This window comes from Hemitrygon akajei, chromosome 18 (genome assembly GCF_048418815.1).
Source record: "Hemitrygon akajei chromosome 18, sHemAka1.3, whole genome shotgun sequence".
NCBI classification, from domain to species: domain Eukaryota; kingdom Metazoa; phylum Chordata; class Chondrichthyes; order Myliobatiformes; family Dasyatidae; genus Hemitrygon; species Hemitrygon akajei.
The window spans coordinates 21426049-21451054 of NC_133141.1; the positions used below are offsets into that span (position 1 = coordinate 21426049).

General features: G+C 44.6%; 1 long non-coding RNA gene across 2 annotated transcripts; it reads right to left on the reverse strand.

Moving 5' to 3' along the window:
* Window positions 1-1940: 1940 nt before the first annotated feature.
* Window positions 1941-24793, reverse strand: LOC140741177 (uncharacterized). 2 transcript variants are annotated; one of them, XR_012102018.1, is made up of 5 exons: window positions 24699-24793; window positions 19616-19685; window positions 12044-12224; window positions 6457-6539; window positions 1941-2204 (listed from the first exon to the last, which is right to left on the reverse strand). It is a non-coding gene; the product is annotated as an uncharacterized lncRNA (long non-coding RNA). The 2 variants fall into 2 exon arrangements; XR_012102019.1 differs by lacking the exon at window positions 6457-6539.
* Between the last annotated feature and the right edge of the window lie 213 nt (window positions 24794-25006).

The following is a 25006-nucleotide window of genomic DNA, read 5'->3' on the forward strand; positions in this document are numbered from 1 at the left end:
CAGCATCAGAATAGAGTTATGTTCCTTTATGACTGAGATGAGGAGGAATTTCTTCAGCTGAGGGTAGTATTTCTGTGGAATTCGTTGCCACGGAGGGCTGTGGAGGCTAATTCATTGGGTGCACTGAAAGCATAGATTGATTGGTTTTTGATTGGTTAGGGTGTTAATGTTTACGGGGAGAAGGTGGGACGATGGGGTTGAGAAAAAAAAAAGAAGAATGAATGGTGGGGCAGACTTGATTGTCCAAATGGCCTAATTCTGTTCCTACGCATGTCGTCTTATGATGTGATGATCTCCCCTTATACTTTGGTGCAAATCTGTGCCTCACACCATGTTTCCCATTGAATAATTTCACTAATCTCCATCAACTCTGTACTAATTGACCTTTGGAAGATTCTAATTTCCATTTGGAATCACCATACCCTCTCCTAGATGGCAGTGTGTTCAATTGCAGTGGCTTCTATGGGGTCAACCCAAGGTGTCATTGTCTTTTATTAAGTGTATTTTTTTTTACAATTGCAAGACTCTGCTGGGCTTTAAGGACTGAAACTACTGCAGGTCTACTCCATCAGCAAGTTGCTCACTGGCAGAGAAACTGAAGGAGCTGGACTTGGTGCAGATTGTGCTGTGCTCCCTAAATTTCACTTCACCCAAGTCAGTAACATTCAATGCTTTCTCTGGAGCAACAGAGACAGATTGGAGACTCAATGAGAGGCATAGACAGTCAGAATCTTTTCCCCAGGGTGGAAATATCAAATACTGGAGTGCATAGCTTTCAGCTGACAGGGTGATAGTTTAAAGGAGATGTGTGAGGCAAGTTTTTTTTGAAACAACAGACTGATGGGTGACTGGAACAGACTGCCAGGGGAAGGTGCTGGAAGAAGGTATGATAGTGGAGTTTAAGAGGCATTTAGACAGGCACATGAGCAGACAGGGAATGGCGGGGTACATGTAATGTGCAAACAGAAGGGATTAGTTTAACGGCATCATGTTTAGCACAAGTGTTATGGGCTGAATGGCCTGTTCCTGTGCTATACTGCTCTATGCTGTATGTACTACTCTCAAAGCCAATTTAGAATTACCCACATTCAGCACTCAGAACACTGAGAAGCTGCCCAAACATCAAGATGTACATAAGAAATGACAGTGCTTAAATATTTTTGTAAAAAATGTCTAACTTGAAGGTATTGTAAAAAGTGTGAATATGAGAGAATAATTATCGACTAATTGTTCAAAAGACATCAATCTGCCTTCTTTAAATAAATCCAAAAAAGAATTAATACCTTTATTTTTCCAAAGTAAAAAAAATTGGATCAAACTGAGATAGTTACACTGATACATATGTTCTGGTCATGTTCTACATTAATACAGTTTTGGAAGTCAGTCTTTTTGATAATGTCTAAAGCACTCAGAATCAACTTACAACCTAATAAATTGACTGTGCTTTTTGGATAATTCCTCAAAATATCCATGGTATTTCTGTGTCTGACCAACATGTTATTGTGTTTGTTACATTGATAGCTAGGAGGGCCATCTTGTTGAAATGTTAGGATATATCAGCTCCTACTTTGTCACAATGGTTCTCTCAAGTGATGCTATGTCTCAGTTTGGAGAAAATTAGAAGTCGAACCTTTGAACCTTTATTTGATTTTGAGAAGAGATAGGGCTCATTTGCTCGTTATTATCATTTCAGTTAATTGACAGATTTCCTCCAAGATCCAAGTGTAAATTTTTTTTGATAGATCTTTTTTTCTTGTTGGCGGTTTGATGTTTATTTTTAGAAGCTTTCTGTATGACACATGACTGCGGGGTTGTACCCCCAATGGGTTTCTTTTTTTTTCACTTTTCTTGCTTAGTAGGGTTTTTTTTATTCACAAAAATTTTCAATCTTAAGGTAATTTCTTTTTTTTGAGGCATTGTAAGTGTTGTTACTTCGATGTACCTGTGTTATTTTTAATAATAATAATAAAAAGATTTGAAAAGAAGTGACAGTGCAAGTCAGCAAAGCTTCCATTTTTTTAGTCTGACACTCAATTTTCCATAAGCAATTTAAGTTCCCATATACATAATACATCCATTCTTCCATTCCAGTATATGACCATTAGCTAAATCATCATGACGGCTGCTGTGAAAAATGCACTCTTTGTAACACTCACTCGGCCTTTCCAAGTCAGTGTACGCCCAGTGAGTCCACTCGGCACCATCTAAACAAAAAGATCCCCAGTATTACTTCAAACAAATAAAACAATGAATTCTGAATTAGTGTCGTTAAAACTGTTCAACAGCTAAAAAAGCAACAATACTTTTTCAATCAATAAAGTAAATCTGCTAAAAATAGCAAGATTGCTCTACCCAATGTTTGATCCTGCTGCTACATAGATATTTCATTGACACAGTTACTTTCAAAGGAGTAGGGGGACTGGATAATGAGAGCAAGTCTAGTAAGAAGGATACCCATGCATTCACAATTCTCCTACTCCTTGGGCAATTGTCTGAATGACATATCATAGAATGTCCTCGGGACCTTGCAGGAGAAGGGGATGGCAGATGCCTTCTCATGGCTCCCTGAGCAGTCATTTGGCAGAATTGCTCATCACCAGAACTCAAACAAGCAGTAAGACCTTGCTTGGCTGGCAGTGAGAGAGTTCCTCTCCATCAGATCCTTCTTGTGCAGTTGGGACTATACTCTGAAAATATCACCTAATCGGATCTTAACGAACCAATTGCAGATTACATAATTGGTAACCAATAGAAATGGCACATATACACACACACAAACATACTAATCACAGGACACATAAAAGATGAACAATGTAGATCAGCGACATTTCATTCGGAGTTGCACTGACGATGTTGCCTAGCTGGGTAGCGAAACGTCTGCAAGCTAACAAGCCATTTCAGTGAGCTACTCAACAACAACTATACTCTCACCGCATGCTGCTCTCAAGGTGGTTGGGTGCAGATGAGACGACCGTCTCTCTACTTTTGTTTGCCAAGCTTCCCACTTCCAGACGATACAAAAGCTTGAAAACAAGCTCAAGGGCAGTTTTTTCCCCCCCCTGTTGTTACACTATTGAACAGACCATAGAAAGAATCCTTTCTGGATGCATCAGTGTGGCAATTGCTCTACCTGTACACAGTTCACGGCAGGACCTTTTACAAGTGTTGATGTACAGAAGGATCTTAGAGTCCAAGTCCAAAGCTCCCTGAAAGTGGCCACAAAAGTCGATAAGGAGGTAAAGAAGGCGCGCAGCATGCTTGAAATTATTAGTTGAGGCACTGAGTTCAAGAGTCCGGAAGTTATTTGCAACTTTATAAAACTCTTTAGGCTGCATCTGGATACCACAAGTCCATAAGGCAAAGGAGTAGAAGTAGGCCATTCGGCCCATCAAGTCTACTCTGCCATTAGATCGAGGCTGATTCAGAACATAGAACAGTACAGCACAGAAGACATCATACATATTGGTACCAACGACATAGGTAGGAAAAGGGAAGAGATCCTGAGAGAATATAATGAGGTATGTAGAAAGCTGATAAGCAGTATCTCCAAGGTAATAATCTCTGGATTGCTGCCTGTGCTACATGCCAGTGAGGGTAAGAATAAGCAAACACGAGGAAATCTGCAGATGCTGGAAATCCAAGCAACACACACAAAATGCTGGTGGAACACAGCAGGCCAGGCAGCATCTATAGGGAGAAGCGCTGTTGACGTTTCAGGCCAAGACCCTTCGTCAGGACTAACTGAAAGGAAAGATAGTAAGAGATTTGAAAGTAGGAGGGGGAGGGGGAAATGTGAAATGATAGGAGAAGACCGGAGGGGGTGGGATGAAGCTGAGAGCTGGAAAGGTGATTGGCAAAAGTGATACAGAGCTGGAGAAGGGAAAGGATCATGGGACGGGAGGACTAGGGAGAAAGAAAGGGGGAGGGGGGAGCACCAGAGGGAGATGGAGAACAGGCAGAGTGATGGGCAGAGAGAGAGAGAGGAAAAAAAAGGAGGGGGGAGAAAAGCTAGATAAACTAGGGATGGGGTAAGGGGAGGAGGGGCATTAACGGAATTTAGAGAAGTCAATGTTCATGCGGTATATAAGGTGTTGTTCCTCCAACCTGAGTGTGGCTTCATCTTGACAGTAGAGGAGGCCATGGATAGATATATTAGAATGGGAATGGGACGTGGAATTAAAATGTGTGGCCACTGGGAGATCCTGCTTTCTCTGGCGGACAGAGCGTAGGTGTTCAGTGAAACGGTCTCCCAGTCTGCATTGGGTCTCGCCAATATATAAAAGGCCACACCAGGAGCACCGGATGCAGTATACCACACCAGCCGACTTGCAGGTGAAGTGTCGCCTCACCTGGAAGGACTGTCTGGGGCCCTGAATGGTAGTGATGGAGGAAGTGTAAGGGCAGGTGTAGCACTTGTTCTGCTTGCAAGGATTAGTGCCAGGAGGGAGATCGGTGGGAAGGGATGGAGTGGGGGATGAATGGACAAGGGAGTCGCGTAGGGAGCGATCCCTGCGGAAAGCAGAAAGTGGGGGGGAGGGAAAGATGTGCTTGGTAGTGGGATCCCGTTGGAGGTGGCGGAAGTTACTGAGAATTATACGTTGGACCTGGAGGCTGGAGGGGTGGTAGGTGAGGACAAAGGGAACCCTATCCCGAGTGGGGTGGTGGGCGGATGGGGTGAGGGCAGATGTGCATGAAATGGGAGAGATGAGTTTGAGAGCAGAGTTGATGGTGGAGTAAGGGAAGCCCCTTTGTTTAAAAAAGGAAGACGTCTCCTTCGTCCTGGAATGAAAAGCCTCATCCTGAGAGCAGATGTGGTGGAGACGGAGGAATTGTGAGAAGGGGATAGCATTTTTGCAAGAGACAGGGTGGGAAGAGGAATAGTCCAGGTAGCTGTGAGAGTCTGTAGGCTTATAGTAGATATCAGTAGATAAGCCGTCTCCAGAGATGGAGACAGAAAGATCAAGAAAGGGGAGGGAGGTGTCAGAAATGGACCAGGTAAATTTGAGGTGAAAGTTGGAGGCAAATTTAATGAAGTCAACAAGCTCAGCACGCGTGCAGGAGGCAGCGCCAATGCAGTCATCAATGTAGCGAAGGAAAAGAGGGGGACGGATACTCGTATAGACTTGGAACATGGACTGTTCCACAAACCCAACAAAAAGGCAGGCATAACTGGGTCCCATGCGGGTGCCCATGGCTACACCTTTGGTTTGGAGGAAGTGGGAGGAGCCAAAGGAGAAATTATTGTGAGTAAGAAGTTGGAGAGTGGTGGTAGAGGGGAATTGGTTAGGTCTGGAATCCAAAAAGAAGTGGAGAGCTTTGAGACCTTCCTGGTGGGGGATGGAGGTATATAGGGACTGGATGTCCATGGTGAAAATAAGGCGGTGGGGGCCAGGGAACTTAAAATCATTGAAAAAATTCAAAGCGTGAGAAGTGTCATCAACATAGGTGGGAAGGGATTGAACAAGGGGGGATAAAACAGTGCAGAAATGAGTTCGGTGGAGCAGGAGCAAGCTGAGACAATGGGTCTACCTGGACAGGCAGGTTTGTGGATCTTGGGTAGGAGGTAGAAACGGGAAGTGTGGGGTGTGGGAACTATGAGGTTGGTTGCAGTGGATGGGAGATCCCCAGAGCTGATAAGGTTGGTGATGGTATAGGAGACAGTGGCCTGGTGCTCCTTAGTGGGGTCATGATCAAGGGATAAATAAGAGGAGGTATCAGAGAGTTGTCACTGTGCCTTGGCTAGGTAGAGGTCAGTACGCCAGACTACAACAGCTCCCCCCTTATCAGCGGGTTTTATAGTGAGGTTGGGATTGGTGCGGAGGGAGTGGAGAGCAGAGCGTTCAGAAGGAGTGAGGTTGGAATTGGAACAGGGTGTGGTGAAGTCAAGACGGTTGATGTCCCATCGGCAATTAGCAATAAAGAGATCCAGAGCAGGCAGAAGACCAGAACGGGGTTGGCAGATGAATGGTTGACTGAGGAATTGGTGCAGGGGGCAGGGTTTCAGATTTCTGGATCGTTGGGAACTCAATCATTCCCGAGAAAACAATGCAAGTTTGTACAACCTCTCATTATAGCACATGTCCTCTGACACAGGAAGCATTCTGATAAGCTCCCTTCTGCACCCCCTCCAAAGCCTTGATGTCCTTCCTATAATGGGACGACCAGAATTGTAGGCAATACTCCAGGTGCAGCCAAACTAGACTTTTATAAAGCTGTAACATACAGTAACTTTTGAACTCAGTGCCTTGATTAATGAAGGCAAGCATGCCATATGCCTTCTTAACCACTCTATCAATCTGTGTAGCCACTTTCAGGGACCCCAAGATCCCTCTGCTCATCAACACTGTTAAGAGTCTTGCCCTTAACTGTGTACTGTCTCTCTGCATTTGACCTACCAACGTGCACCACTTCACATTTCACCGGGTTAAACTCCATCTACTATTTCTCCAGCCATACCTGCCATTGATCTACACATCCAGTTGTATTCTTTGCCAGTCTTCTACACAAATAAAAAAAACACACTTGATGATCGCCTCACCCTTGGATAAAGAAAAAAGAAACGACAAATGAAAAGCAATTCGTTCACAAATTCCTGTACTGGTCTGCCAGAGTCAACTGCACTCAGTAGCCACTTCATAAACAGGGGGCGATATTTAGCCTTCAAAGAGCTTAATATGCCATTGTCCAGGGGTTGAATTAAAGATGTACAGTTAGGTGGCAGGTAGATACCATAAACAGTATTCTTTACCAAGGGTTCAGCTTTTGGACACAGTTATCTAAAATCAGCATTATCTATTTTTGTCCAGACCAACAGAGTCACAATAAGCTCTGGATCAAAGTAATATTCAAACCATTCCAATGTAATGTCAGTAGTAATTCATCCTTTTTTTGTTCCCACTGTAAATTACTGGAAACTACTTCATACCTTTGAAAGCTCTTTTGCCGATGACTAACAGCTTATACCTGTGGGTTCCTGCAGCATTAGAGCAGCCCAACACAGCAACACAATCTTTTGATGCTTAATAACCTGTTCATGATTCTGCGACCTTTGTCGTCGGTGTTCATCTTGGAGTACAACACCAATATAAGGTGTTTCTTCAGCACTGTAAGCCTGCACGGGGCTTAAATTTTCATCAGAAACTAACTTAGTGAACACACCAACAATGTCAGCGGCTGCTTCCTTGTCTGCTGGCCATTTTTCACCACACACTGCATGAAATTTTATGTCATGTCGCTGCAGGAAATGCTGAAGCCACCCTTCACTGTAATCAACTCATAATCCAGTCTTAATTCTTCATGAAATCATTTTGCTTGTTTTTTCGCCATCTCTCCTGACAGTTCTACACTTTTGCTGGTGTGGAGTTTAAAGCACTTTATGAGAACTTTATCTAGATGTGAACATCTTCTATCTTTCATTGTTTCCCTTGTTTTTTTGATTTGCTGTCAGCAAACAATTGGAACAACTTTTCTTTTTGTTTCTTTTTACAGTGCCTATAAAGACAGAATAACTGACTGCATAATTATTCACCCCATTCAAGTCAGTATTTAGTAGATGTGCCTTTGGCAGCAATTACAGCCTTGAGTCTGTGTGGATAGGTCTCCATCAGCTTTGTACATCTGGAAACTGAAAATTTTCCCCATTCTTCTTCACAAAACTGCTTAAGCTCTGTCAGATTGTATGGTGATCATGAGTGAACAGCCCTTTTCAAGTCCAGCCACTAATTCTCAATTGGATTGAGGGTTGGACTCTGACTTGGCCACTCCAGGACATTAACTTTGCAGTTTTTAAACCATTCCTGTGTAGTTTTGGCTTTATGCTTGGGGTCGTTGTCTTGCTGGAAAACAAATCTTCTCCCAATTTGCAGTTCTCTTGCAGACTGCATCAGGTTTTCCTCCAGGATTTCCCTGTATTTCACTACACTTATTTTACCCTCTACCATCACAAGCTTTCCAGGGCCTGCTGCAGTGAAGCATCCCCACAACATGATGCAGCCACCACCATGCTTCACGGTAGGGATGGTGTGTTTTTGATGGTGTGTGGCATTTGGCTTATGCCAAACATGGCATTTAGTCTGATGACTAAAAAACTCAATTTTGGTTTCATCAGACCATAGAACCTTCTTCCAGCTGACTTCAGAGTCTCCCACATGCCTTCTGGCAAACTCCAGCCGAGACTTCATGTGAGTTTTTTTTCCAACAGTGGCTTTCTCTTTGCAACTCTCCCATAAAGCTGCGACTGGTGAGACAACCAGGCAACAGCTCTTGTATGCACACTCTCTCCCATCTCAGCAACCGAAGCTTGTAACTCAACCAGAGTTCATAGGTCTCTTGGTGGCCTCCCTCACCAGCCTCTTCTTGGTCACTCAGTTTTTGAGGACAGCCTGCTCTAGGCATTTAAACAGCTGTGCCATATTCTTTCCATTTCTTGATAATTGACTTAACTGTACTCCAAGGACATTCAGTGACTTGGAAATTTTCTTGTATCCAACTTGTGTTTTTCAATAACCTTTTTGCAGAGTTGCTTGGGGTGTTCTTTTGCCTTCATGGTGTAGTTTTTGCCAGGTTACTGACTCTCCAGCAGTTGGACCTTCCAGATACAGGTGTATCAATTGAAACACCTTGACTGCACATAGTGATCTCCATTTAACCAAATCTGTGACTTCTAAAACCAATTGGCTGCACTAGTGATGATTTGGTGTGTCATATTAAAGTAGGTGAAAACTTGCAATCAATTAATTTTGTGTGTTGTATTTGTAGTTAATTTAGATCACTTTTTAGAGATCAGTTATTTTGTGTTTAATAATTGTGATAAATAGAACCATAGAACATTACAGCACAGAAACAGGCCTTTTGGCCCTTCTTGGCTGTGCTGAACCATTTTCCTGTCTAGTCCCACTGACCTGCACCTGGACCATATCCCTCCATACACCTCTCATCCATGTACCTGGCCAAGTTTTTCTTAAATGTTAAAAGTGAGCCCGCATTTACAACTTCATCTGGCAGCTCATTCCACACTCCCACCACTCTCTGTGTGAAGAAGCCCCCCCAATGTTCCCTTTAAACTGTTCCCCCTTCACCCTTAACCCATGACCTCTGGTTTTTATCTCCCCTAGCCTCAGTGGAAAATTTAGACCAATTTGTAGAAATTTGTTTTCACTTATACACAAAAGAGTGTTTTTCTATTGATCAGTGTAAAAAAAATACAAATTAACTCCATTGTGATTCAATGCTGTAAAACAAATAAAACATGAACATTTCCAAGGACGGGGTGGTGAATACTTTTTACAGGCACTGTATATACTTACGGTAATTAATTAATGAATTAATTCTTTTTCTATATTTATCATGTATTGCATTGTACCACAATATTGAATCACAGTGGATTTAATTTGGCATTTTTGACACTGATCAACAGAAAAGACTCTTTCTTGTCAAAGTGAAAACAAATTTCTAGAAATTGTTCTAAATTAATTACAAATATAAAACTCAAAATAATTGATTGAATTAGTATTCACCCCCTTCCAGTCAGTATTCAGTAGATACACCTTTGGCAGCAATTACAGCCCTGAGTCTGTGTGGATAGGTCTCTATCAGCTTTGCACATCTGCACACTGTAATTATTCCCCGTTCCTCTTTACAAAACTGCTTAAGCTCTGTCAGCTTGCATGGCAATTGTGAGTGAATCTTGAGGTTTTTGGTTTTCAGGCTCCTGTACATCTTGCCTGATGGCAGCATCTAGAAGTGAGAAAAGCTTGGATGTCGAGGTGGGGTGGGATATCAAAGTACACATACATAGGCACAAGTCTAGAAATATTCACAGTTCTTCAAACCTCTTTATAAACTAGTTAAATATTTAATTCCTTATCTCCGGTATATTTCATAGCAATAAATTCAAATAAAATACATTTACTTTCGTAAACAATCAGTTTTTTTTCCATATACACTGTTTCCCTTCACTTATGTGAATGAGATGAATTCACAATTTTTGAAGTATTTTTCTTGTCTAATGTCAACTTGTAGAAATTGACGAATTATCTCTATGTATCATTGTTGTGGACAGCCTAAGCATGTGTGTTTACTAACTCAATGGTATTCTATCGATGCTGTCTAATTATTACAAACTTCAAAAAAGCCTGTTGGTTGCCAGCTCCACTGATGGTAATATTGGGATAATTCCCTGCTAGGTGGCGCTATTACCCCATGCGACGTGTTTCCCATCTGAAACGCACTGAGAATTACAGCAGAAGAAAACCTGTAAGTGCAGGAGATCCGAGCAACACACATACAAAATGCTGGAGGAACTCAGCAAGCCAGGCGGCATCAACGGAAACAAGAAAACAACCCACATTTCGGGCTGAAACTCTTCGTCAGGACTGGAAAAAAAGATGAGAAGTCAAGTTAGAAGGTGGGGGGAGAGGAGGAAGAAATACAAGGTCAGAGGTGATATGTGAAATTGGGAGGGGAGGGATGAAGTAAAGATCTGGGAAGTCGATTGGCGAAATAGATAAAGGGTTGGAAAAGGGGGAATCTGACAGGAGAAGGTAGAAGAACATGGAAGAAAGAAAAGGGGGAGGAGCACCAGAAGGAGGAGATAAGGTGAAAGATGGAAATGGGAATGAGGAATGGTTGGGGGGGGGGGGGGGTTAATTACCAGAAGTTTGAGAAATTGATATTCATGCCATCAGGTTGGAGGCTACCCAGATGGAATATAAGGTGCTATATTCTCCAACCTGGGTGTGGCTTCATCGTGGCATGAGAGGAGGCCGTGGACTGACATGTTGGAATTGGGAATGGGAAATAGAATTAAAATGGGTGGCCATCGGGAGATCCCACTTTTTCTGGCAGATGGAGCATAGGTCCCACTTCTTCAGTGAAGCGGTCTCCCAATCTACGTCGGGTCTCACTGATATACAGGAGGCTATGCCAGGAGCACCGGGGTGCAGTAGGTGACCCCAACAGACTCACAGGTGAAGTGTTGCCTCACCTGGAAGGACTCTTTGGGGCCCTGAATGGTAGTGAGGGTGGAGGTGTAGTGGCAGCGGAAAGTAGCGGGGGGGGGGGGGGGGGGAGGAAGAGGTGCTTGCTGGTGGGATCCCATTGAAAATGGCGGAAGTTCTGAAGAATTATGTACTGGATACAGAGGCTGGTGGAATGGTAGGTGAAGACGAGGAACCCTATCCCTGGTGGGGTGGCGGGAGGATGGGGTGAGGGCAGATGTGCGTGTAACCATAGAGATACGGACAGGGCAGTGTTGATGGTGGAGGAAGAAAAGCCTCTTTCTTTGAAGAGGATGGACATCTTATTAGCTCTGGAAATTCTACTTCCCATTCCTATTCCAACATGTCAGTCCATGGCCTCTTCTACTGCCATGATGAGGCCACATTCAGGTTGGAGTAGCTTATATTCCGTTTGGGTAGCCTTCAACCTGATGGCATGAACATCGATTACTCGAACTTCTGGTGATTGCACCCCCCACCCCGCTTCACCATTCCCCATTCACATTTCCCTTTCTCACTTTATCTCCTTACCTGCCCATCACCTCCCTCTTCCCTTTCTTCCATGTTCTTCTACCCTTCCCTATCAGATTCCCCTTCTCCATTCCTTTATCTCTTTCAACAATCAACTTCCCAGATCTTTATTTCACCCCTCCCCCTCTCCTGGTTTCACCTATCACCTGCTTCTTCATTCCACCCCGACCCCTTCCCCCCCACCACCAACACCTTCCTACTCTGACTTCTCATCTTTTTTTCTCTAGTCCTGTAGAAGGGTTTCGGCCCGAAACGTTGACTGTACTCTTTTCCATAGACGCCGCCTGGCCTGCTGAGTTCCTCCAGCATTTTGTGTGTGTTGCTAAGTATTATGGGGCAGGTTGTCTGAAAAGTGTTTATACAGGGACAACAATATGACAAACGTTGCTCTTGTGGCCAGTGAGAGCCTTTTTTAAATGCTCTAAAACTCAAAGCAGGACATAATCCTGCCTTTCAAAAACACAAGATTCCTGGATGAATATCTGCAAACGATTATTCCCCTCCATAGATGCTACCTGACTTGCTGAGTTCCTCCAGCATTTTGTATGTATCCTGCATTTTCATTTTGGTTGGAGGGGAGGCACCAGCAGCATCAGAGAGTTGGGAGAAGCCTCTACTAAGATTGAAGCAACCCCTCATTTCTTCTGGTCAAAAGATGTACAGAAGTGGCCACGCATGGCACTAGAGCAAACTGTGCTATAAAAGGAAAAATGCAAATGTTAAAAATATGAATTTAACAAACTTGTCTTTGAATTAATTCCATATTTCACATCCATGCACTGGGCCTGTTATATTTTAACAGGAGAGCTATTTCTCTTGGAGCTTCTCTCCCACTGTTGGAACTGTAGGACTGGATGTGGATGAAGCATAGTGGAAGGTGAGAATTGCCAACTTCAGGTAACCTGTTTCCCCTCTGCCCCATTTCTCTCTCCTCCTGGCCTATCGAGCTGCTCCTGCACCCGCACCCACCCCAGCCCTCATCACCCTGTACTTTTCTCCTACCCCACCCACTCCATCTGTCCATCACCCACACACCCCTCCCACTGGGTCCCTTCCCCCACCAACCCCATCAGTCCATCACCCACACACCCCTCCCACTGGGTCCCCTCCCCCACCCACTCCATCTGTCCATCACCCACACAGCCCTCCCACTGGGTCCCCTCCCCCACCCACTCCATCTGTCCATCATCCACACACCCCTCCCACTGGGTCCCCTCCCCCACCCACTCCATCTGTCCATCACCCACACACCCCTCCCACTGGCCCCTCCCCCACCCACTCCATCTGTCCATCGCCGACACACCCCTCCCACTGGGTCCCCTCCCCCACCCCCACCCACCCCATCTGCCCATCATCCACACACCCCACCCACTGGGCCCCTCCCCCACCCACTCCATCTGTCCATCACCCACACACCCCGCCCACTGGGTCCCCTCCCCCACCCACTCCATCTGTCCATCACCCACACACCCCTCCCACTGGGTCCCTTCCCCCACCCACTCCATCTGTCCATCACCCACACACTCCTCCCACTGGGTCCCCTCCCCCACCCACTCCATCTGTCCATCACCCACACACCCCTCCTCCACACACTCCATCTGTCCATCACCCACACACTCCTCCCACTGGGTCCCCTCCCCCACTCACTCCATCTGTCCATCACCCACACACCCCTCCCACTGGGTCCCCTCCCCCACCCACTCCATCTGTCCATCACCCACACACTCCTCCCACTGGGTCCCCTCCCTCGCCCACTCCATCTCCTCATCATCCACACACTCCTCCCACTGGGTCCCCTCCCCCACCCACTCCATCTGTCCATTACCCACACACTCCTCCCACTGGGTCCCCTCCCCCACACACTCCATCTGTCCATCACCCACACACCCCTCCCACTGGGTCCCCTCCCCCACCCACTCCATCTGTCCATCACCCACACACCACTCCCACTGGGTCCCTTCCCCCACCAACCCCATCAGTCCATCACCCACACACCCCTCCCACTGGCCCCTCCCCCACCCACTCCATCTGTCCATCGCCGACACACCCCTCCCACTGGGTCCCCTCCCCCACCCCCACCCACCCCATCTGCCCATCATCCACACACCCCTCCCACTGGGCCCCTTCCCCCACCCACTCCATCTGTCCATCTCCCACACACCCCTCCTACTGGGTCCCTTCCCCCACCCACTCCATCTGTCCATCACCCACACACCCCTCCCACTGGGTCCCCTCCCCCACACACTCCTCTCACTGGGTCCCTTCCTCCCCACTGTTCCCATCTGCCCTTCCCACCTCCACTATTTGATTCCATGTTCCACCTTCCTCTCTTAACACATCCCACTATTTGCAGTCCATTGTCACCACCACCTCTTACCTCTCAGCCTTGGTCACCATCTCCACTCTCCCCTCTGCCGATCGCCCCTCCTCACCTGGATCCACCTATCATCTGCCAGCTTTGATCCCACCCATTCGTCTTATCCCATCTCCCCTCCACTCTTTCAGTCCTGATGAAGGGACTCAACCTGAAATGTCGATTGTCCGTTTTCCTCCACAGATGCTTCTGACCTTTTGAGGACCTCCAGCTTCTTGTCAGTTGCACCAAATTCTAGCATCTATAGCTTCTTGTACCTCACACAAGAACTCCACATTTCTAACCAAATTCTGATGAAGCTTCCTGTCTTTTGGAAGTTGGCTGGATACAAATTGCCAAGCACGACAAACATTGAAACAACTGTTTAAGGCTGAGTGGTACAACTAAACCCACCAGCTACTGGTAAACCAGGACACAGCAACAATACCAGTCTACTGCCCTGAGTCGTTGTCGAACAACCACTCATGAAAACTTACTCACACACCACCATCACATACTCTGCACTCCAAAACAGTCAGAAAACACTACAACACAGAAACAGGCCCTTCAGCCCATTTAGTCCATGCCAACCTGCTTGTTCTGCACTGTCCCATCCACCTGCACCTTGACCATATTACTCTCTGCATGAAGAAACTTCTCCCCATCTCAACTCTAGTTGGCCTACCCTGTATCTTCAGGCTGTGACATCTGGTTCTGGACTTGCCCACCACTGGGCCTGCCCACTCCTGTCAGGGTTTTATAGGTTTCAAGTGTGATCCCCTCTCATTTTATCAAACTCTAGTAAATACAAGCAGTGGTTCCAATCTCTCTTTGTAGATCGGCCCTGCCATCCCGGGTATTAGTCTGGTGAATCTTCACTTAACCTCTGGGGTCCGGAGACCAAAACTCTGCACACTGCTCAAGGTGCTGTCCCACCAGGGCATACGACAACAACCCGCCTCCCAGCCTGGCTTGCTGCAGTACTCAAATCCTCTCACTGAACGTCACCCGCACCATTAGCTGCCTTAACCGCCTGCTACACCTTCACCGGCTGGTGTACAAGGACATCCAGGTCTCACCGCACCTTCCCTTTACCCACTCCTTTTCCATCTGCATTCCTGTTTTCAGCACAAAGTAGGTAACCTCACATTTATCCACATCGGTCAACACCTACCATGTATTTGTCCTCTCCCTCAACCCATCCCAATCACCCTGGAACCTTTCTGCATCCTCCCCACAACTCCCACTCCCACCCAGTCATCCACATGTTACATTTAAATCCCTCATCCAACTCACTGATATATATTGTGAGTGGCTGGGGTTCGAGTGCAGAACTCTCCACTACCCCACTGGCCAGCGCCTGCGACTGGGAAGAGAACCATTTATTCTGATTCTTTGCTCTCTGTCTGCTCAGTGGTCTGCCTAAGACCATAAGAGCTGAGCTAGGCCATTCGGTCCATCAGTCTGCATCAGTATTTTCCCTCAAACCCATTCTCCTGCCTTCTCCCCAAAATCTGTGACACCCTTACTAATCAAGAACCTATCAACCTCCCAATGACTCACCCAGCACAGCTGTCTATGGCAATGAATTCCACAGATTCACCACCCTCTGACTACAGAAACTCCTCCTTATCTCTGTTCTAAAGGGATGTCCTTCTATTCTGAGGCTTTGTCCTCTGGTCCTAGACTCTCTCACTATTGGAAATCTCCTCTCCATAACCACTCTATCTAGGCCTTTCAGTATTCGATAAGTTTCAATGAGATTCTCCCCTCATTCTTCTAATTCCAGTGAGAACAGGCCAAAGCCATCAAACCCTTAGATGTTAACCTTTTCATTCCCACAATCATTGTAGTAAACCTCCTCTAGACCCCTTCCAATGCTAGCACATCTTTTCTTAGACAAGCAAGAGAAAATCTGCAGATGCTGGAAATCCAAGTAACACACAAAATGCTGGAGGAACTCAGCAGGCCAGGCAGCATCTGTGGAAATGAATACAATCGGCATTTTCAGCTGAGACCCTTCTTCAGGACTGGAGAAAAAAAGATGAGGAGTAGATTTAAAAGATGGGTGGGGGGAGGGGAGAGAGAACCACTAGGTGAACCTGGAGGGGGAGGGATGAGGTATAGAAATGATGAAGTTGATTGGTGAGATGAGGCGAGAGAGGGAAAAGGGGATGGGAAATGGAGAAGTGAGGATGGGGTGGGGGGGTGTATTACCAGAAGTTTGAGAAATTGATGTTCATGCCATCAGGTTGGAGGCTACCCAAACGGAATATAAGGTAAACACAAAGTACACTGCAGATGCTGTGGTCAAATCAACACGTACAAACAAGCTGGAGGAACTCAGCAGGTTCCTGTTCCTCCAACCTAAGTGTGGCTTCATTGCGACAGTGGAGGAGGCCATAGATGGACATATCGGAATTGGAATGGGAAGTGGAATTACAATGAATGGCCACTGGGAGATCCCGCTTGTTATGGCAGACAGAACATGGATGCTCGGCGAAGCGGTCTTCCAATCTACGTCGGGTTTCACCGATATACAGGAGGCCACACCGGGAGCACCAGACACAGTAGATGACCCTAACACTCAGGTGAAGTTTCGCCTCACCTGGAAGAACTGTTTGAGGCCCTGAAAGGTAGTGAGGGAGGAGGTGTAGGGGAAGGAGTAGCACTAGTTCTGCTTGCAAGGATAAGTGCCAGGAGAGAGATCAGTGGGGAGGGACAAGTAGACAAGGAAGTTACGTAGGGAGTGATCCCTGCGGAAAGCAGAAAGTGGGGGAGAGGGAAAGATGTGCTTGGTGGTGGAAGTTTCGGAGAATAATGCGCTGGACATGGAGGCTGGTGGGGTGGGAGGTGAGGACAAGAGGAACCCTATCCTTGGGATAACAGTAGAGATGTGTGAAATGGAAAAGATCCTTTCTTAGATATGGGTCTTAATCCAGTTACCCCCTATCCTACCTACATTAATTTTGCACACTATTCTCATATGTGGGACCTTGTTGAGAGCATTCTGAAATTCCAATTGCCTTACATCAACTGGCTCTCTCTCATCACCTCCACCTGATACATTTTCAGAAGATTCCAGTGAATTTGACAAGTATGGCTTCTCTTTCATAATTCCACACTGGCTTTGTTCAATTTTGTTACTGTTTTCCAAGTGCTTTGCTATTCTGTCCTTAAATAATGGACTCCTGCGTTTTCTCATTACCCAGGAAGCTAACTGGTCTATGATTCTCCCAAGGAGGTGCTGGTGAGCCACGTTCCTGGACACCAGTTCCTTTTGTTTCCATCTCGGTTTATGCTAGTTCAACCAACTGGATAGCTGTGCGCTCTCCAGGACTACTCTTCGCCATGCTTTTTGATATTCAGTACATAGTGAACTCAGCGCACGTGGAAACAGTTGAATCTCACTTGCTTTTGTCGAGTCAATAAAAGCCAGGTTCGGGGCCTTTTTTTCTGCCCCTTGCAGCTGCCGTACTGACAACAAGTGGCCTACTGTTGACCCTTCTGTATCACAATCACATTGCGACTCAGGATATACTTGCTCAGCTAGTATCTAGACTATTCAATAAAACCATGAGAAGTTTTTTTTGTAATACTCCGTCACTTTGGTCTCTTTTAATCTTGCAATGTGTCACAATGCTGAAACCTCATGTCCTGCAGCACGACAGTTTTCCTTCAGCATAGGCAACCATGCCTCTCCCTCATGTTATATCTTTCTATATTGCCACTTGCCGTAGAAAGAGGCCATTCTGCCCATAAAGTCTATAGTGGCTTATAGTACAATTCCACCTACCCACACACTGATTTTCCCTGTAATGTATTCCTATCAACTACCCCCCAGATTCTACCACTCACTTACACACTAGGGGCAATTTCCAGTGCCTAATCAACCCACACATCTTTGGGATATGAGAGAGAATCAGAGCACCCAGGGGGAAACATCATGGGAGGGAACATGCAATTATTTCCAAATCTTTATCCCATTTTTAAATTTCTCATTTACTCTACAGCTTGCCTCACCTGTGTAATTCTGAACATTTGGCACAGCCACCATAGATCTGATGGGCCAAGTGGCTTCCTTCTGCACAGTCAGTGACTTTATTAAATCTCCCTTTACCTACTTTGCTCTTAAACAAAATAACCCCTGGATTAGGAGGAAATAATTATATAAAGCTCTGTTAGCTTCACTGATCTGTTCGTCATTCACTTTATAAAATTAAGAACAAAAAGCCACATTGCAGAGCACCGAAAGGACTGGCACCAAAGAGAGTTGGTAAAAAGTATATCCTCAAGTGACAATTTAGGGGCACTAGATTTAGACTTAAATAGAAGTAATTAATTATATTTACCAGAGAAGGATGTTCATACGAGCTGTTAGTTTAATATACAGATTACAGCAGGAGTCTTTATTAGAGTCATAGAGAAGACAGCACAGAAACAGGCCCTTCTACTCATCAAGTCCATGCCGAAACATTTAAGCTGCCCACCCCATTGACCTGCACTGGCACTATAGCCTTCCATATCCCTACTATCCATGAACCTATCCAAACTTGTCTTAAACATTGAAATCGAGCTCACATGCACCGCTTCTGCTGGCAGCTCATTCCACACTCTCATGACCCTCATATTCCTCTCATATTCTCCTCATTCCCCTCATATTCCTCCTAAACTTCTCATCTTTCACCCTTAACCCATGATCTCTGGTTGTAGTCCCACCCAACCTCAGGGGAAAAAGCCTGCTTGCATTTACTCTATCTATACCCCTCATAATTTTGTATACCTCTATCAATTCTCCTCTCAGTCTTCTACGTTCTAAGGAATACAGTCCGAACCTATTCAATCTTTCCTCATAACTCAGGTCCTCCAGACCTGGATACATCCTTGTAAATTTTCCCTGCACTCTTTCAACCTTGTTTACATCTTTCCTGTAGGAAGGTGACCAAAACTGGACACAATATTCAAATTAGGTCTCACCAATGTCTTATAAAACATTTCATCTTCTATGTGGCTTTTAATTCTTAATTTTATAGTGAATGACCAATGGATCAGTGAAGCTAACAGAGCATCTCTGTGATATGTTTATGAAGATCAATGTGCCAAAAGCTTTCTTTACGACCCTATCTACCTGCGACACCACTTTCAACGAATCATGTACCTGTATCCCCAGATCCATTTGTTCTACTAGACTTCTCAGTGCCCTACCATTCTCTGTGTAATACCGCCCCTGGTTGGTCCTACCGAAGTGCAAAACCTCACACTTGTCTGCATTAAATTCCATCTGCCATTTTCCAGCCCATTTTCCCAGCAGATGCAGATCCCTCTGCAAGCCATGATAGTCACCTTCACTGTCCACTACACCCCCAAACTTGGTGTCATCCTCAAATTTGCTGATTCAGTTAACCATATTATCATCTAGATCATTGAAGAAGGTGACAATCAACAGAGGACCTAGCACCAATCCCTGTGAAACTCCACTAGTTACAGGCCTCCAGTCAGAGAGGCAACCATCTACTCCCACTCTCTGGCTTCTCCCACAAAGCCAATGTCTAATCCAATTTACCACCTCATCTTGAATACTGAACAACTGAACCTTGTTGACCAGCCTCCTACGTGGGACCTTGTCAAATGTATTACTAAATTCCATATAGACAACATCTACTGTCTTGCCTTCATCCACTTTCCTGGTAACTTCCTCGAAAAACTCTATAAGATTGTTTAGACATGGGCTTACCTCAATCAGAAGAATGGAAAACCAAGAAGGACGTTTTTATCCAGTCTATTGCAAACAAGGGAAGCCAAATCTAATGTAAGAACAAAAGAGAGGGCATACAACAAAGCAAACATTAGCAGGAAGATAGAGGATTGGGAAGCATTTAAAAACCTACAGAGAGCAAATAAAACAAACATGAGAAGGGAAAAGTTGAAATATGTAAGCAAGCTAGCAAACAGTATCAAAGTGGATAGTAAAACTTTTTCGAGTATGTAGAAAATAAAACAGAGATAAGAATGGATATAGGACTGCTAGGAAATGAGGCCGGAGAAATAATAGCGGAGGACAAGGAGATGGCAGATGAACTAAATGGGCATTTTGCATCAGTCTTCACTGTGAAAGACACCAGCAGTGTGCCAGATGATGTAGTGTGTGAAGGAAGAGAACTGAATGCAGTTACTATAATGACTATCGCCCAATAGCATTCACATCTACAGTGATGAAATGTTTTGAGAGGTTAGTCATGACTAGACTGAACTCCTGTCTCAGCAAGGACCTGGACCCATTGCAATTTGCCTAACGCCACAATAGGTCAACAGCAGACGCAATCTCAATGACTCTCCACGGGGCTTAGACCACCTGGACAACACAAACACCTACAGTACATCAGGATGCTGTTCATCGACTATAGCTCAGCATCTAATACCATCATTCCCACAATCCTGATTGAGAAGTTGCAGAACCTGGGCCTCTGTACCTCTCTCTGCAACTGGATCCTCAACTTCCTAACTGGAAGACCACAGTCTGTGCGGATTGGTGACAACATCTCCTCCTCGCTGACGATCAGCACTGGTGCACCTCAGGGGTGTGTGCTTAGCCCACTGCTCTACTCTCTATATACCCATGACCATGTGGCTAGGCATAGCTCAAACACCATCTATAAATTTGTTGATGATACAACCATTGTTGGTAGAATCTCAGGTGGTGACGAGAGGGCACACAGGAGTGAGATATGCCAACTAGTGGAATGGTGACACAGCAACAACCTTGCATTCAACGTCAGTAAGACGAAAGTGCTGATTGTGGACTTCAGGAAGGGTAAGACGAAGGAACATATACCAGTCTTTATAGAGGGATCAGAAGTGGAGAGAGTGAGCAGTTTCAAGTTCCTGTCTTTCAAGATCTCTGAGGATCTAGCCTTGTCCCAACATATTGATGCAGTTATAAAGAAGGCAAGACAGCGACTATACTTCATTAGGAGTCTGAAGAGATTTGGTATGTCAACAAATACACTCAAAAACTTCTATAGATGTACCGTGGAGAGCATTCTGACAGGATGCATCACTGTTTGGTGTGGCGGGGGGGGGGCTACTGAACAGGACTGAAAGAAGCTGCAGAGGGTTGTAAATTTAGTCGGCTCCATTTTGGGTACTAGCCTACAAAGTACCCAGTACACCTTTAGGGAGCGGTGTCTCAGAAAGGCAGCGTCCATTATTAAGGACCTCCAGCACCCAGGGCAGGCCCTTTTCTCATTGTTACCATCAGGTAGGAGGTACAGAAGCCTGAAGGCGCACACACAGCGATTCAGGAACAGCTTCTTCCCCTCTGCCATCCGATTCCTAAATGGACATTGAACACATGAACACTACCTCACTTTTTAAATATATATTATTTCTGTTTTTGCATGATTTTTAATCTATTCAATATACGTATAGTGTAATTGATTTACTTATTTTTCTCTCTCTGCTCGATTATGTACTACATTGAACAGCTGCTGCTAAGTTAACAAATTTCACAAAACATGCCAGCGATAATAAACCTGATTCTGATTCTATTACAAGGGAGAAGCTGGAAGACCTAAGAGTACATAAGTCACCCGGACCAGATGAACTGCACCCTAGGGTTCTGAAAGAGGTATCGGTAGAGATTGTGGTGACATTAGAAATGATATTTCAAAAAATCATTGGACTCTGGCGTGATGCCAGAGGACTGGAAAATTGCAAACATTACTCCACTCTTTAAGAAAGGAGGAAGGCAACAGAAAGGAAATTATAGCCGAGTTAGCCTGACCTCAGTAGTTGGGAAGATGTTGGAGTCAATTGTTAAGGATGAGGTTATGGAGTGACACGGGACAAGATAGGACAAAGTCAGCATGGTTTCCTTAAGGGAAAATCTTGCCTGATGAACCTGTTGGAATTCCTCGAGAGTGGGGATTCTTTAAGGTTTCTTTGGGGATGTGGTGGATGGTGTGTATTTGGACTTTCAGAAGGCCTTTGACAAGGTGTCACACATGAGGCTGCTTACCAAGTTAAGAGCCCATGGTATTACAGGAGAGTTACTAACATGGTTAGAACATTGGCTGATTGGTAGGAGGCAGTGAGTGGGAATAAAAGGATCCTTTTCTGGTTGGCTGCCAGTGACTAGTGGTATTCCACAGGGGTTGGTGTTTGAATCACTTCTTTTTATGCTGTATATCAATTATTTAGATGATGGAATAGATGGCTTTGTTGCCAAGTTTGCAGATGATATGAAGATTGGTGGAGGGGCAGGTAGTGTTGAGGAAACAGGTAGGCTGCAGAAGGGCTTATACAGAATAGGAGAATGGGCAAGAAAGTGGCAAATGAAACACAATGTTGGAAAATGCATGGTCATGCACTTTGGTAGTAGAAATAAATGTGCAGACTATTTTCTAAATGGGGAGAAAAGCCAGGAATCTGAGATGCAGAGGGACTTGGGAGTCCTTGTGCAGAACACTCTAAAGGTGAACTTGCAGGTCGAGTCGGTGGTGAGAAAGACAAATACAATGTTAGGATTTACTTCAAGAGGTCTAGAATACAAGAGCAGGGATGTGATGTGATGCTGAGGCTTTATAAGGCACAGGTGAGGCTTCACCTTGAGTATCATGAACAGTTTTGGGGTCCTCATCTATGAAAAGATGTGCTGGCATTGGAAAGTGTCCAGAAGAGGTTAACAAGGATGATTCCAGGATTGAAATAGTTATCATATGAGGAACTTCTGATGAATCTGGGTCTGTACTCGTTGGAATTTAGAAGGATGAGGGGGCGGATCTCATTGAAACCTTTTGAATGTTGAAATGCCTGGACAGAGTAGATATAGAAAGGATCTTTCCAATGGTGGGGGAGTCTAGGATAAGAGGGCACAGCCTCAGGATAGAGGGGCGTCCTTTCAAAACAGAGATGCGGAGAATTTCTTTAGCCAGAGGGTGATGAATTTGTGGAATTTGTTACCACAGGCAGCTGTGGAAGTCAGGTTGTTGGGTGTATTTAAGGCAGAGATTGACAGGTTCTTGATTGGACCCTTGGGCCACAGTCACAACTAAAGCTTCACATTGCTAATGAGTGCAGTAGGTTTTCTGGGCAGATGTACCTCAATTAGAGACTGGCATAGGACTTACAAAATTTAATGGGAAAAAGGACATTCAGTGTGAGCTGATCTTAAATTGAAACAGAATTTATTTTCAATACAAAAATATACTCATAAATCAGAGGAGTTTTATACAAATTATTTGAAGATACACTTTTTTTCTTAAGCACTCTGCTCTCACTTCTTTGGCATTTACATTGCCTTATTTGAATTATTATTTAATTCTTTAGCCAGAGGGTGGTGAATTTGTGAATTTTTTTATTATTTAATTCAATTGTTTCTTGTATTAAGTAAACTTGAATTACTGGGAGCAGCTACATTTGCTAAATCTGCAGACTTTCCTAGCATACTCCAAATTTACTGCAAATATTCATTTTAAGTATTCATCCACAATGCAATGAGGTGAGACGTTCATTTCTTGCTAATTAACATCTATTGTAACATCTGTCTTCCACCAACTGGAAACTCATTTTGCATGGAATATTTCACTAAAACTATAATAAAACTACTCTGCTAAAACTGGTGTATGTTTTTACTATACATAATTTATTATTACAAGTTTAGGCCATACCTCTCTCTGGGTACAGTGATGCGCTCCACTCCCATAAATAATCTGAACATCTTTAACTCAAGGGTGTGCCAGTGTTGGCAAATATCCCCTATATATAACTGGAAGTTCTAATGATAAAATTCCACTGAGATTTAAGCTAGATATTCATGTCTTTTCTCACTTAGCTTTTTAAAAAATTTAGAATAACCCTAATACCACTATCCTCGATACAAATCAGAAGCTTTTCTTCAAACCAAATACCTACAGAGAGCAACATTATAATTACTCATTCAATTATTGTGTGTTTATGCATAATAAAAAATAGCCTCACCATTAATGAAAAATTGTCCTTAGCTTATAAAAGTCAATTCTAATTATAGTCCTCTATGTTAATTTTCTGGGCTGTGCCAAGTCGTGCTTTTGGAGCTTTCCATCTCTTCATTTCGTGGTGGTGCTTCCAGCCACAAGACCATAAGATATTGGAGCAGAATTAGGCCATTCAGCCCATTGAGTCTGCTCTGCCATTCAATCATGGTTTTATGTTACATCAAAAGGGGAAGGAGAGGACAGCAGGAAAGGAAAAGACAATGAGAGACTGAGCGACTTAAGTGGTGGTGACTGGTTGGTCACAAAGTTTCCACAACTCTCTTCCAGCCAGCAGCACCAATATTTGTGTCATTCAGACGCTCCTGGTCTCAACCAGACACACAGACTTCCTCATTTGTTCTCACTGCAGCTTTCCATTTTTCTGCAACTTAAAATCTTCACGATGTCCAACTTTTTCAGCACGGATAAAATGTCATGGATCTGAAGTGCTAATTATGCTTTCTTTTCTGCGGATGCTGCTGGACCCAGAGATACACAGCATGGTTGCCAGGCATGAAGAATAGTAAAAGGATTGGTTGGGCTAGGGCTGCTTTCTAACAGCAAAGGGAGATTCAGTTGAGGTCTGTAGGAAAGACCTAACTCTCTCAGCAGAAACTCTCTCAGGTTGATAGCCAAGGAGCAAACTATTAAGAATTTGAGGGGAGCTGAGGAAGCGTTTTTGATATAAGTGGTGGGGCTCTGTATCTCACTGCCTAGCAGAGTATTGAAAAAAGCATTGCATTTTAAAACATTCCTGAAAGCTTTAACTCACAGGGCTATGCACCAAGAACTGGGATCTGTCACCTTTTGGCTGGCATGGATGTGAGATGGGCCAAGTGGTCTTTTTGAGTCTTCAATTTCTAAGATTCACATTTGTGTCGAGATTTTGAATGCAAGTTCATCACTTCCTGAAAGTGAAAACACAAGGGAACAGAGTGGTAAAGGTGGCATTTGGCATGCTTACTTTCATTAGGCAATAGATGCAACAGGCTAGTTAATACCATAGAAACAGATGAATTTCTATCCCAGAGGTACCAACTGTCTTCTGGCACTGGCAACAGCACACCCAAGCATGTGTGCCCTCTCTTTGTATAGCAATTGCTATTATGCCC